Raw genomic sequence first — 12,732 nt, 5'->3', positions numbered from 1 at the left:
AAAATACAACAAGCGGAATATAAAAGTAGGGTGATTTCAGATCATTCTTTGTTATACTTTACATATGCAACCTCTGAAAAAACTCACATGGCCTATCGTTGGAGGTTTAATATAATGTTATTTAAAAATACAGAATTTATTGATTTTTTGAAAAAACAAATTAATTTTTTTGAAAGAAAATTCTAATTCCGTTCAAAGTAAGTTTGTATTATGGGATGCTATGAAAGCTTATTTGAGAGGACAAATAATTAGTTATACTTCTAAAATAAAAAAGAATCGATTAAATCAGAGTCTTGGGTTAGAGAAACGGATTAGTGAGTTAGAAAAGGAATTTCAGAGAGACTTTACAGAAGATCAGAAAATAGAATTGTCTAGGTTGAATCTGGAATATAATACTTTACAATCTTATCAATTTGAATGTATGATTAACAGGACTAAACAACGATATTATGAATGGGGAGAGAAAGCACATAAAGTATTGACATGGCAATTAAAGAAAGAACAGGTTTCGAGGACTATTAATGCTGTTAGACGGAATTCACTTATTACGTATAAACCTCATGAGATTAATGATGAATTTTGTTCATTTTGTTCATTTTATAAAACGTTATATACATCTGATGGAAAACAAGAAAACGGATCGATTGATCTTTTTTTATCACAGTTGAATTTACCGACATTAGAGGATGTAGATATACAGGAGTTGGAAGCACCATTTACTAACTCAGAAATTATAATGGCTATGATGGAAATGCCGAATGGTAAATCGCCTGGTGATGATGGATTTTCGGTCGAATTATATAAAGTTTTTTATGATGACTTCTCTGCAGTGTTTGGAGATGTACCACGTCAGGTGGGAGAACATTATGAATTGCCTGAGTCTTGTTCTAGTGCTTTAATTACAGTAATTCCAAAGAAAGATAGAGATCCTTTGAAAGTATCCTCATATAGACCAATTTAATTGTTGAATGTAGATTATAAAATTATAGCTAAAATTTTAGCAAATAGATTGGCTAAATTTTTACCTAAGCTGATTCATATGGATCAGAGAGGTTTTATAAAGAATAGATATGCTTCAGATAATATTTTACGTGTGATTAGTTTGATTAATAGATTTCGACAATCTTCAGACCATCTGATGGTGATATCTTTAGATGCCGAAAAAGCGTTTGATAGAGTTGAGTGGAATTTTCTGTTCAACATTTTGGAGAAATTCAAGTTTGGTCCTTTTTTTATGGTTGGATTAAGGCTTTATATAGTAAACCGGTAGCTAGAGTACTGAAGAATGGTTTGATTCCGGAACCATTTAAATTGACCCAATCTACTCGCCAAGGTTGTCCTTTATCACCAGCTTTGTTTGCGTTAGTGATCGAACCTTTGATATGAAAGTTTTAGATGAGGAGTATAAAATTAATTTATTTGCCGATGATGTATTGGCGTACCTAACAAATCCAGCTTAATCACTTTTGCATTTGAAGGAGTGTTTGATGCAATATGGACGTCTTTCTGGATATAAAGTTAATTGGGAAAAAAGCAAAATATTACCGGTGAGTGAAGTCCTGCACTCTTGAAGGCAAAAGCCTTCATTTGCTTCCAAATGCATCCATTATCTCTTCCACTACCTGTCTTCAGCCTCACAACCCACTGGGATCATTGCATCCTCTAATTTTGGCCTTTTCTCCTGCCCTCATTGTCAATCATTGCATCATTAGTGGTCATACCGTCAGCTGTCAGAGTAAAGCACAGGAATTCTCCCCCTAACCCCCATCTCATTAAACAAGCTTTGAGAGACCTTCCCATTACGCCCTGGAAAGGCACATTGTCCAGTTTTGCTTGATAATCTTCCAGATAAGCTAAAGTTGAAATGTTAGTTGAGGGATAAATGTTAGCCAGGGTTGCAGGCAAAACCATTCTTTGTTGAGGTAGCACCGTTGGATCCCGAATCTGATCCCACAATGGTATGCGTGAGTTCACGTTCAACACTACATCCACTCGGCACTGGGATCTTGGCCTAGTGCTGTGCCTGAGGCTCTGCAGTGGGGCGGATGCTCACACGTCAGGTTTAATCATGCCTGCCTGTCATCTTGGTGTAGTGAAACATGAAAGTGCAGACTCTGTGACTGTAGTAAAAACACACAGAGATGCTGTTTAAGAAAGGGCCTAAATGTAAACGCTGTTTAAGAAAGGGTCTAAATGTAAACCTGGGAATTATAGGCCCGTGAGTCTGACGTCTGTGGTGGGCAAGTTGATGGAAAGTGTTCTGAGGGATGGTATTTACAATTATTTGGAGGTACAGGGATTGCTAGGGAGTAATCAGCATGGTTTTGTCAAGGGTAGATCATGCTTGACAAACCTGATTGAGTTTTTCGAGGGGGTTACAAAAAAGGTTGATGAAGGGAAAGCTGTGGATGTTGTCTATTTAGACGTTAGTAAAGCTTTTGACAAAGTTCCCCACAGGAGGTTAGGAAAAAAGGTAGAGGCATTAAGTATAAATGAGGAGGTAGTGAAATGGATTCAGCAATGGTTGGATGGGAGGTGTCAGAGAGTAGTGGTAGAAAATTGTTTGTCCAATTGGAGGCCAGTGACTCGTGAAGTTCCTCAGGGATCGGTCCTCGGTCCACTATTGTTTGTTATATATATTAACGATCTGGAAGTAGGGGTGTAGAATTGGATAAGCAAGTTTGTGGATGATACAAAGATTGGTGGTGTTGTGGACAGAGAGGAAGATTACCGTAGATTAAAAGGTGATTTAGGAAGGCTGGAGGTGTGGGCTGAGAAATGGCTGATGGAATTTAATACAGATAAGTGTGAGGTGTTACATTTTGGAAAGGCAAATCTAAATAGGTCATATACATTGAATGGTATACAATTGAGGAGTGCAGAGCAACATAGGGATTCAGGAGTTGTAGTAAATAGTACCATCAAGGCTGATACTCAGGTAGATGGTGTGGTGAAGAAGGCATTTGGAATGTTGGCCTTCATAAATCGGAGTATTGAATTCAAGAGTAGGGAGGTTATGATGAAATTGTACAAGGCATTGGTGAGGCCAAATTTGGAGTACTGTGTATAGTTTTGGTCACCAAATTATAGGAAAGATATAAACAAAATAGAGAGAGTGCAGAGAAGGTTCACAAGAATGTTGACAGGATTTCAAAGTTTGAGTTACAGGGAAAGGTTGTGCAGACTGGGGCTTTTTTCTCTGGAGCGTAGAAGATTGAGAGGAGACTTGATAGAGGTGTTTAAGATTTTAAAAGGGACAGGCAGAGTAAATGTGGATAGGCTTTTTCAATTAAGAGTGGGGGAGATTCAAACTAGAGGGCATGGTTTAAGATTGAAGGGGGAAAATTATCAGGGGAACATGAGGGGAAATTTCTTTACGCAAAGGGTGGTAGGGATGTGGAATGAGCTTCCGGCAGACGTGGTTGAGGCGGGATCATTGGTTACATTTAAGGAAAGACTGGATAGTTACATGGAGAGGAGAGGACTGGAGGGGTATGGACCGGGTGCTGGTCAGTGGGACTAGGAGGGTGGGGATTTGTTACGGCATGGACTAGTAGGGCCGAACTGGCCTGTCCTGTGCTGTAAGTGGTTATATGGTTATATGGAACTCAGCCGATCTCGCAGCATCCACAGGAGGTAAAGGTATATTACCGATGTTTTGGGCCTGTGACCTTCCTCAGACTGTAAGTGAAAATACAGGCTAGGGAAAGAAAGGGAGGAGGATGGGAAGGAGGGGAGTACAGATCAATGGACAAAAGGTGTTAATTGGATATATTTACATATACAAATTTTAAATTTAAGTTTAGACATAAAGCACTAACATGCTCTTTCGGCCCATGAGTCCCTGCTGCTCAATTACACCCAATTGACCTACATCCCCGGTACATTTTAAAGGATGGGAGGAAACTGGAGCATTTGGAGGAAGCCCATGCAAACACGGGGAGAATGTACAAACTCTTCACAGACCTGGATTCGAACCCTGGCTGCTGAGAGTGTAACAACATTGAGCTAAACACTACAGTAACCTTTCTACTGACACTGATGTAAGGGAAGGTGAGAATTGATTTTGGTTCTGTGAAAGGAGATGGTGGGAAAAGGGAAGAGAGAGAGAAGACAGAGCTAGTGGAAAGGTGACAGGGGGAAAAAGAAAGGGGGGGGGGGAGTGTTTAACCAAAACAGAGAAGTTGGTGTTAATGCAATCTGGTTGGAGGGTGCACAGACAGAAGATGAGGTGTTGTTCCTCAATTTGCAAGGGGTCATCTTAGTGTGTTCAATGGGCAGTGGGTGCCATTCCATTGGCGAAGCAGAACCCCCGGAGAGAAGCAGATCAAACCTACTGTGAACTAGTTGGAACCCAAGTTTGTACTGTCACCATCCACACCTCGATTGTTTCCTCTCTGGCACACCGATCACGCATTTAGTCTTGTGAAATTGCTTGTATATTCGACACCTGTGTAATCCCCAATGCATCTCAGATCGTGAAATCTCCCATGATAATCGCAATCCTTCCTCATTCACCTAAAGAGCTCACTATCTGTTTGTTCCCCTTGAGCTTTGCCGTTCTCACTAACTTACTTCTATCGATATTGATGCCGCCACCTTCTGCTGATGCATCCACCACTTTGACTAAAACTGCCATTTCAACCTTCATTTGGACTGGCTGCAGCAAGCTTAATTTTTATGCTATGTGCATTGAACCATATGTCGGGGAAAGTAATCTGATGCAGCAAAGATTGAAGTAATTCGCTGCTGAAGCAAGAACAAGAAAAAGGAACGCAAGATTTTAAATGAGTTGGAAGATCAGAGGCCTGTGGTGTGCTGGATAATAGGTGATTGAAAGTGATGGAGTGAGTGACATGCACATGGAAGGAAGAGTTACATTTCTATTGCACTTTCCGTAGCGCTGTGAAGCAGTTTATAGCTGATTTATTCCTGGAATGCAATAATAGGCAATTTGTGTGCAGCAAGCTCCCTCCACCAACTTTGCATGTGCTTTGGTAATGTTGGGTTGAGGGATGGACATTGGTCAGGACACTGCAGATAGTTTTCTTGATCTTAAATGCCAGGGCCTATCATCAGATCAGCCATTGAATGGCAGTGCAGACTTGACAGGCCGGATAGTCTACACCTGCTCCTATATCTTATGTTTATATGTTGTTAATGGTGAAACTGTAGCTCATCCCAGGGACCGGACAATGCCAGTAGGGGGGGAAAAAAAGCCAAGACAAAATGATGACAGACAGAAATACCCAATTCCAATAGTGAGGGAGTAAACTAAACTTGAATCCTTGATTCGTGGGCTTAGAAACCTACTTCATACACACATGAGGTGAAAAGTGAGGTTGTATCTGTGGTTCATTGTCCCTTCAGAAATCTAAATGTGCTTTGGTAAAGTTGTGTGCTCATCTTCAGGCTCCCTTACCTCCTTCCTGATGGTAGCAGTGTGAAGAGGGCATGGCCTTGGTGATGAGGGTCCTTGATAATGGAGGCTGTGTTCTTGAGACACCAACTCTTAAAGAAGTTCTTAATGGATTGAAGACTGATGGCCATAATAGTGCTGACTGAGTTCCTCTTTGGCACCTCCATATCAGACTGTGATTCACCAGTCAGAATGCTCTCCATGGTACACCTGTAGAAATTTGGAAGTTTGTGGTAAAACACCAAATGTCTTAAAACTCCTCACAAAATATAGCCACTGGCAGGCCTTCTTCATGCTTACAACCACATGTTAGCCCCAGGATATATCTTCATAGATGTTGACATCCTCTCCACTGCTGTCCCCTCGCTGATGACTGGGTTGTGTTCTCCTGATTTCCCCCTCCTGAAGTCCACAATTAGTTCCTCAGTTTTGCTAATGTTGAGTGCAAGGTTATTGTTGTGACACCACCCAGCCAACTGATCTATCTCACTGCTGTATGCTTCCATATTGCCACTTATAATTCTGCTGCGACTTTGGCACCATGGTTTTTTTTAGATTTAGGTAACAGGCCCTTTCAGCTCATGAGCCTGTACCACCCAATTACAACCAAATGACCTACAACCTCCATATGTTTTGAACAGTGGGAGGAAACAGGACCACCCGGAGCACGCAGACACTGGGAGAACGTACAAACTCCTTAAAGACAGTGCGGGATTTGATCCCGGTCGCTGGTGCTGTAACATTGTTACGTCAACCGTGCCATTGGCAAATTTATGGATGGCATTTCATTTGCTCCTCGCTAAATGGTCATAGGTGTAGAGTGAGTAGAGCAGTGGGCTAAGCATGAATGCTTGAGGTGCGCCTGTTGTTAATTAAAGTTTGAGAATCTCTCTCACCCTTCCATTTTTCTTCTCCATCCCTCTCTCCATGACATCGAGCTCAGTTGAGGCTGAGGACCTGGGCTGGGATGCAGCACCTAGCATGGTGCCCAGAACTTTGTGCTCGGATGTGACTCTCCCCTGAGGTCAAAGAACCCTCGACAAGCGACATGGTGAGCTTCTCCAATCTTGCAGATTGTTAAATGACTGGATGTTTTTTTACTAGTTGGAGTAAGAAGGTTGAAAGGAATGGAGATGAATACATATTCATCAGCATTTACTTTCCTTGCCTTGATGAGTACAGAACTGCAGGAACAATTTGTCACCGTGAAAAGGAGATAAAAAATAATTCTACATTTTTGCTTGTGGGTCAACAGTTAAGCAAGAGATTTATGTATTGACGAAAATTCTGCATGCATTGTGTGCAGAGGAATACATCTATATTGAGCAATCAATTCAAGGTGGTTTTATTGATCTGAACAAATGGCCTTTAGGCTTTCTACACTATTGCATATAAACTGGCTTCATGTACTGCACATACTTAGCTTCTTTTTAAAACCTTTCAGATCTTCTTCTCCAAGAGCTTTTTTTTCCCCAAGTCAGTCTCTCTGGAGATGCATACTCATCAATAGAGTTCACAGTCTTACTTCAAATCTTTCATCACTGGTCTTCACCTTCGTGCTTAAATGATTCCCCAGTTTAACTACTCAACATTATCATCCATAGCTCAAGATGCCAAAGCCCCAAATCATTGGAATCTTCTTCCTAAATTGGGCTTTGTACCTCCGTCTCTTCCTTTGAAACTGTTAGAAACAGAAGTACCTTTAAAGAAATTGCTCGAGACAAAAATTGAGAACAAAGAACATTTATTTTACAACAATGCAAAGTTGAATGCTTCCCCTTACCCTGGGAATACACACATACACTGGGGCTCACCCAACTTTTATACAGTTTATCTCAGTATAGGAATAACCCCCCCTTACATTCTTCTGCCTCCTGCTGGAGAGGTTTGGCATTAGGCAATCCTGCCTGCCTACGTGCTGTTTCTGTGCACTTGGAGGACCAGGGGTTATCTCATGTCATTATCCTCATTGTCCTTATTCACACCTTCCTAATTCTCGGGGCTACAGTCTCTTGGTATCCAGAGTTGGCTCATCCTGTCTAGGGTTGGCTAATTTAATATGTATAAATCTGTGTAAGGTTAGCTAATTAGATATGTAGGACTTGGTACTTCTGTCCAGGGCTAGGAGACCCTTATCTGATCCAGACTACCTCAACTTCTTACATTCTATTGTTCCTTACCACTCCTTATCTTAGTCTTATGGTGGCTCTTGTCACAAAGAGTAGAAGATTCTTATGTTAATCGTGCTGACTCTGCTTTCCTGCATCCTAATCCCCAAGCTCATCCTGTTTGTACTGGTTACAGCCATTAACTGATGTATGAATTTTAGTTTCCTTCATGTTCATCATTTTAGATCAGTTTTCCCATCTCTCACAAAACCTATCAGCTTTCGGCCTTTTTACATGGATCCATGTTTGGTAATGTTCCATGAGGTTTTATTGGGGATTTTAATTGATTTGGGCCTTGTGTTGGGTGCAGATATCAATGGGCCAAATGGTCTATTTCTCATCAATGTTCTTCGATGAGCCGATGACTGTAGTGTTGCAGAGATGAAATAACAGAAAAACGACACAGTTAGTGTAGCGGCTAGTGTAACGCTGTTACAGCACTAGTGAAACGGGTTTGAATCCAGCGCTTTTAGTAAGGAGTTTGTACATTCTCCTCCTGTTTGCGTGGGTTTCCTCTGGGTGCTCCAGTTTCCTCCCATCCTTCAAAATATACAGGGGTGGTAGGTCATTTGGGTGGCATGGGCTCGTGGGACGGAAGGGGCTGTATGTCTAAATTTAAAATAAATAAAAAAGTTTCAACAGAACAAAATAGAGTAGGCCATTCAGCCATTTATCTGCCCTACTATTCAGTATGATCAAAGCTGACCTGCCTTGGGCCTCATCACCTCTCCTGCACCATTTCCAACTCCCTTAGTTCCCTGCTATTTCAAACACGAATCTACCTCCTCTATAATTAACCCCCAATAATCCAGCTTTCATATCCTCTGGAAAGATTCATTAGGATAAGATAGAGGAGAAGCAGTGGGCGATACGGCCCGCCGAGTCCACTCCGTCATTCTAATGTGAGCTGATCCATTCTCCCACTCTGCTCCATTCTCCCCATATCCTTTGATACTCTGAATACCTCTCAATCTCTGCCTTAAATACACCCAACCGCCTTGCATCTACAGCTGCCTGTAATAGGAAATTCTAGACATTCACCACTCTCTGGTGAGAGACATTCCTCTGCCTCCCTGTTTTAAATGGACGCTCTTCAATCCTAACATTGTGCCCACTTGTCCTTGACTCTGTTACCGTGGGAGACAACTTTATCACTGCTATTCTGTCCAGGCCTTTCAACATTCTATGCTTCTGTGAGATCCCCCCTCATTTTTCTGAACTCCGAAGAGTACAAGACAAAGAGCCGTCAAACAGTCCTCATAAGCCAAATTCTTTTATTTCAGGAATCATTCGTGTGAACCTTCTCCGAGAGGCAGTAGAGGGGCGTGTATAGGATGGGGTGGGTAGAGGCAGAGCGAGTGGAGTGAGGGGTGAGTAGAGGTTGGGTAAAGGACTGGTCATGTAGAGGGATGGTGGGTCGAGGGTGAATAGAGGCCTAGAGCCTGAGGAGTGAGCAGGAAATGCTGAGTCCTGATGCAGGCCAAAATGGACACAGCCTGTGAATGCTGACTACATCTCAACAGGGACCAAATAGGTTTCCCTCAGGTCAAGCAAAGGGTGAACTTGAGCTACCTACTCCTGACCTGTAATATTATCCTCCTAAAGTTATATCCTAAAGTTTAACATTACATATGTTGAAAGAAGAGAAAACATGCAGATGTTGTTGAAAATTTTCAATAAATATTTAGTTCGGCCCTCGACTTAGTCCAAGTTTTTAATTTTGGCCCTCCGTGAATTTGAGTTTAACACCCCTGCTCTAGATACTGTAACTATATACATTGGTGATAGGTCTGTACTATCACAGGTACAGTTGCATAAGACATTGGTGAGACCACATTTGGAGTGTTGTGTGCAGTTTTGGTCATCAGTAAGGTAGAAAGAGTGCAAAGAAGATTTATTAGGATGTTGTTGGGAGTTCAGGAATTGAGTTACAGGGAACAGTTAAACAGGTTAAGACTTTATTCCCTGGAGCGTAGAAGAATGAGGGGAGATTTGATAGAGGTATTTAAAATTATAGATACAGTAATTGCAAGTTGGTTTTTTCCCCAAGGTTAGGTGAGATATAAACCAGAAGAAATGGGTTAAGGGAGAAAAGGGAGAATTTTAGGGGGAACATTAGAAGGAATTTATTTACACAGAGAGTGGTGGGAGTGTGGAACAAGCTGCCAGCTGAAGTGAATGTGGGCTCAATTTTAACATTTAAGAAAAATTGGGGCAGGTAGATGGATGGGAGGGGTATGGAGGGATATAGACTGGGTGCAGGTCAGTGGAATGATGCAGAATAATAGTTTGGCACAGACTTGAAGGCCCAAAGGGTCTGTTGCTGTGCTGCAATGTTCTATGGCTCTGTGGCCAAGGAGCATTTACAAATGTAGAGGAATTTTTAGTATTCCATATACACCCTGCATCCAGACCGGAATAAATTGAAATGTGGAATGAAAGGCTTTCTTCGTTCTGCCACAGCGTGGGATGGGCATGGCCCTTGTCTGGCATTTGCCAGTTTACTACCTCTGCCCGCCATCTTTCAGCCATCCCTGGTTTACCAATCCCTTATTGGCCTCCGCCCAATCCTCATCATACCGGTTATCTCCCCACCGCACTCTCAGTCTTGATGAAGGGTTCCAGCTCGAAACATTGCCAGTTCTTTTTACACCACTGATGGTGCTTGCCCCGCCGAGATCCTCCAGCAGATTGATTTTTGCTACAGTGACTCTATTTCCCTTTCCAAGGATGCTCTCTGACTTTCTGAGTCTTTCTTAGATTTCCAGTGTCTTCAGTTTACTGATTTTTGTAGTTATAATTCTTTCTCCACTCTCATGATCACATTTTTAGCATGTGCATATTTTGGAGCTTTGTTCTGATGGATGATCTGAAGTAAAAGCAGAGCTCTGGCCCTTTCTCCTGAATGAAAGAAATTGGGGCTCATTCGTTGTGCTAACCTTCAGTCCTGACAGAAGTTTAAACCAACAGCAGGCAAGTCATTTTACATTGAAGGGAGCCAGTGAAACAAATTCAATCTCCATTTCTTTTCTTCCAATATTACCTTATCAGTTGCAAGTATAGAGGTGTCCAGATGATACTCAGTTGGAAAGGCAACTCAGTGAGATATTGTAATGGAATTTAGTGTTCGATTGGAAATCCACATGGAGAGGGAGATTTATCGGTGAAATGTGTCTGGAGGCACAAAATCCTGACCATGAAGTTAACACGAGGAATAATTAACCCTTGGCAGTCCCAAATTCTTATGGGAGCAGTAATACCGTGATACAGCGAGGCCATTCATTGGAATGTAACAATGTTTTGAAATCTGCTTACATGGAGGCATTTAGCATTTCTGTAAAGATCAAGTCAAGTTTAATTTCATTAAAGATCCAATGGTACAAGTACAACAGGACAAAACACCATTCTCCAGTTTTTGGTGCAAACATGCAGACACGCATACAGACAAATGATTCATATGCAGTACATATATGCATACATAAAACTAAATAAATATTCTTGAATAAAGAGTAGAGTCTTGAAGGGTTTGTATGAGCTGCTAATCATGTAGATCACATAAATATGGGGGGGTGGGCGTTAGGGAAACTCCAGTGATCCTCTCTGCCATTCTTTTGGTCCTGTGGATCAACCTCCTATCCCATACTCCACAGCAACTGTACCACACTGCAATGCAGCCATCCAGAAAACTCTCGATAGAGCTCCTGTAGAAGGTTGACGTGATGGTGGCCAGTAGCCTTGCCTGCCTCAGTCTTCTCAGGAAGTGCAGTCACTGTTCCGCCTTCCTGACAAGTGAGGAGATGTGTGTCTATGATAGCTCACTAGTTAAGTGAACTCTGAAGAACTTGGTACTCTCCATTCTTTCCACGACCAAGCTATTAACGTTTAGTGGAGGGTAGTCATCCCCAGTCCCTCGGTCCACAATCATCTTCTTTGTCTTATCCATGTTAAAACTCACATATTCCGCCTCTTCTCTGTGGTGCAACTCATCATTGTTGCTGATGAGGCCAAATACTGTTGTAAGCAACATATAGTTTCCAATTAATTACCTTGACCTGTTATTTTCTGAATGAGAACCTTTCCAGAATGACTTTGCATTCTTGGTCATTTTTTTTTCCCCAAAATGCCTTGCATTAAGTCCCAAACTCGACTTCTCCTTGTGTGTTCCTGGAAACTTCTGCTCATTTCTATGACCCCAGTTGCTTTGATTCTACATTTACCTTCTGGTTTCAACACATCTGTCCTGAAACATCATCCTATTTCAACCAAAAAGGGTTGCAGATTGCAGGGAGCAGTGGACTGTTGCAGTGCGCCAGAAATGGATGAACTCCGTCCACAGCACCACCACCGCTCCCCCCCCCCCAACTTCCCTGGGAGATGACGCCCACAGGGAAGGTGACTGCAACAGTGCATCAGCGAGCGACTCAGCGGCTGAAAGACCCACATCGGATGCAGGCTGTTGCCGACTTGCGGTTGAAGGAGTCGTTCAGCTGTTGGAGGCTGGCTCGTGGGAACCAAGTATCAGAATCAGGATTTGAGAGGGTGCTGAGGGCACTGAAGGCTTCCTGATCATTTCGGAGGTTTGGATCTGGAGCTCAGGTTGCCGATGGTTTGAGCTGGAGTCTGTGAGGCTGCAGGAGCACTGGAGGCGAATCCAGTCCCCAAAGGGATTCCGCATTGCTTCTCTTTCTCTTTTTACTGGGGGGACCGGGCAATGCTCATGGTGATTTTTTGTTTGCTTTTATGGCAGGCAAAGCTGACGTATATTATGCATATGACATTTTTTGTATTATTACATGACAATAAATGAAACCTTCAAATTTGTTTTTTAAGCAGCTGCTGACCCCTTATAGTTGCACTCTCTAGTTCACATCATTTCCTTTCTATTTTATTAAACCCAAAATATTTTTCCTCTTTCATTGTTTGTCTGTTTCCCTCCCAGATATTATGAGTCACTCGATTTTAATAATGGCCTCTGCTTATAAATTCAGCTCTATAATGATTCTTCGTATTAAAATATTGTTAAAGCTTCTGGTGCTAATAGTCTATTCATGACCTCGTTATTGATATGCAGTCATCGAGAATTATATATCTTTCTGTCTCTCAAACCCTTTCATAATTAAACGTTCCTGTTAGATTGTGGGTACA

Source organism: Narcine bancroftii, chromosome 2 (genome assembly GCF_036971445.1).
Source record: "Narcine bancroftii isolate sNarBan1 chromosome 2, sNarBan1.hap1, whole genome shotgun sequence".
NCBI lineage: Eukaryota > Metazoa > Chordata > Chondrichthyes > Torpediniformes > Narcinidae > Narcine > Narcine bancroftii.
This window is presented reverse-complemented; position numbering follows the sequence as displayed.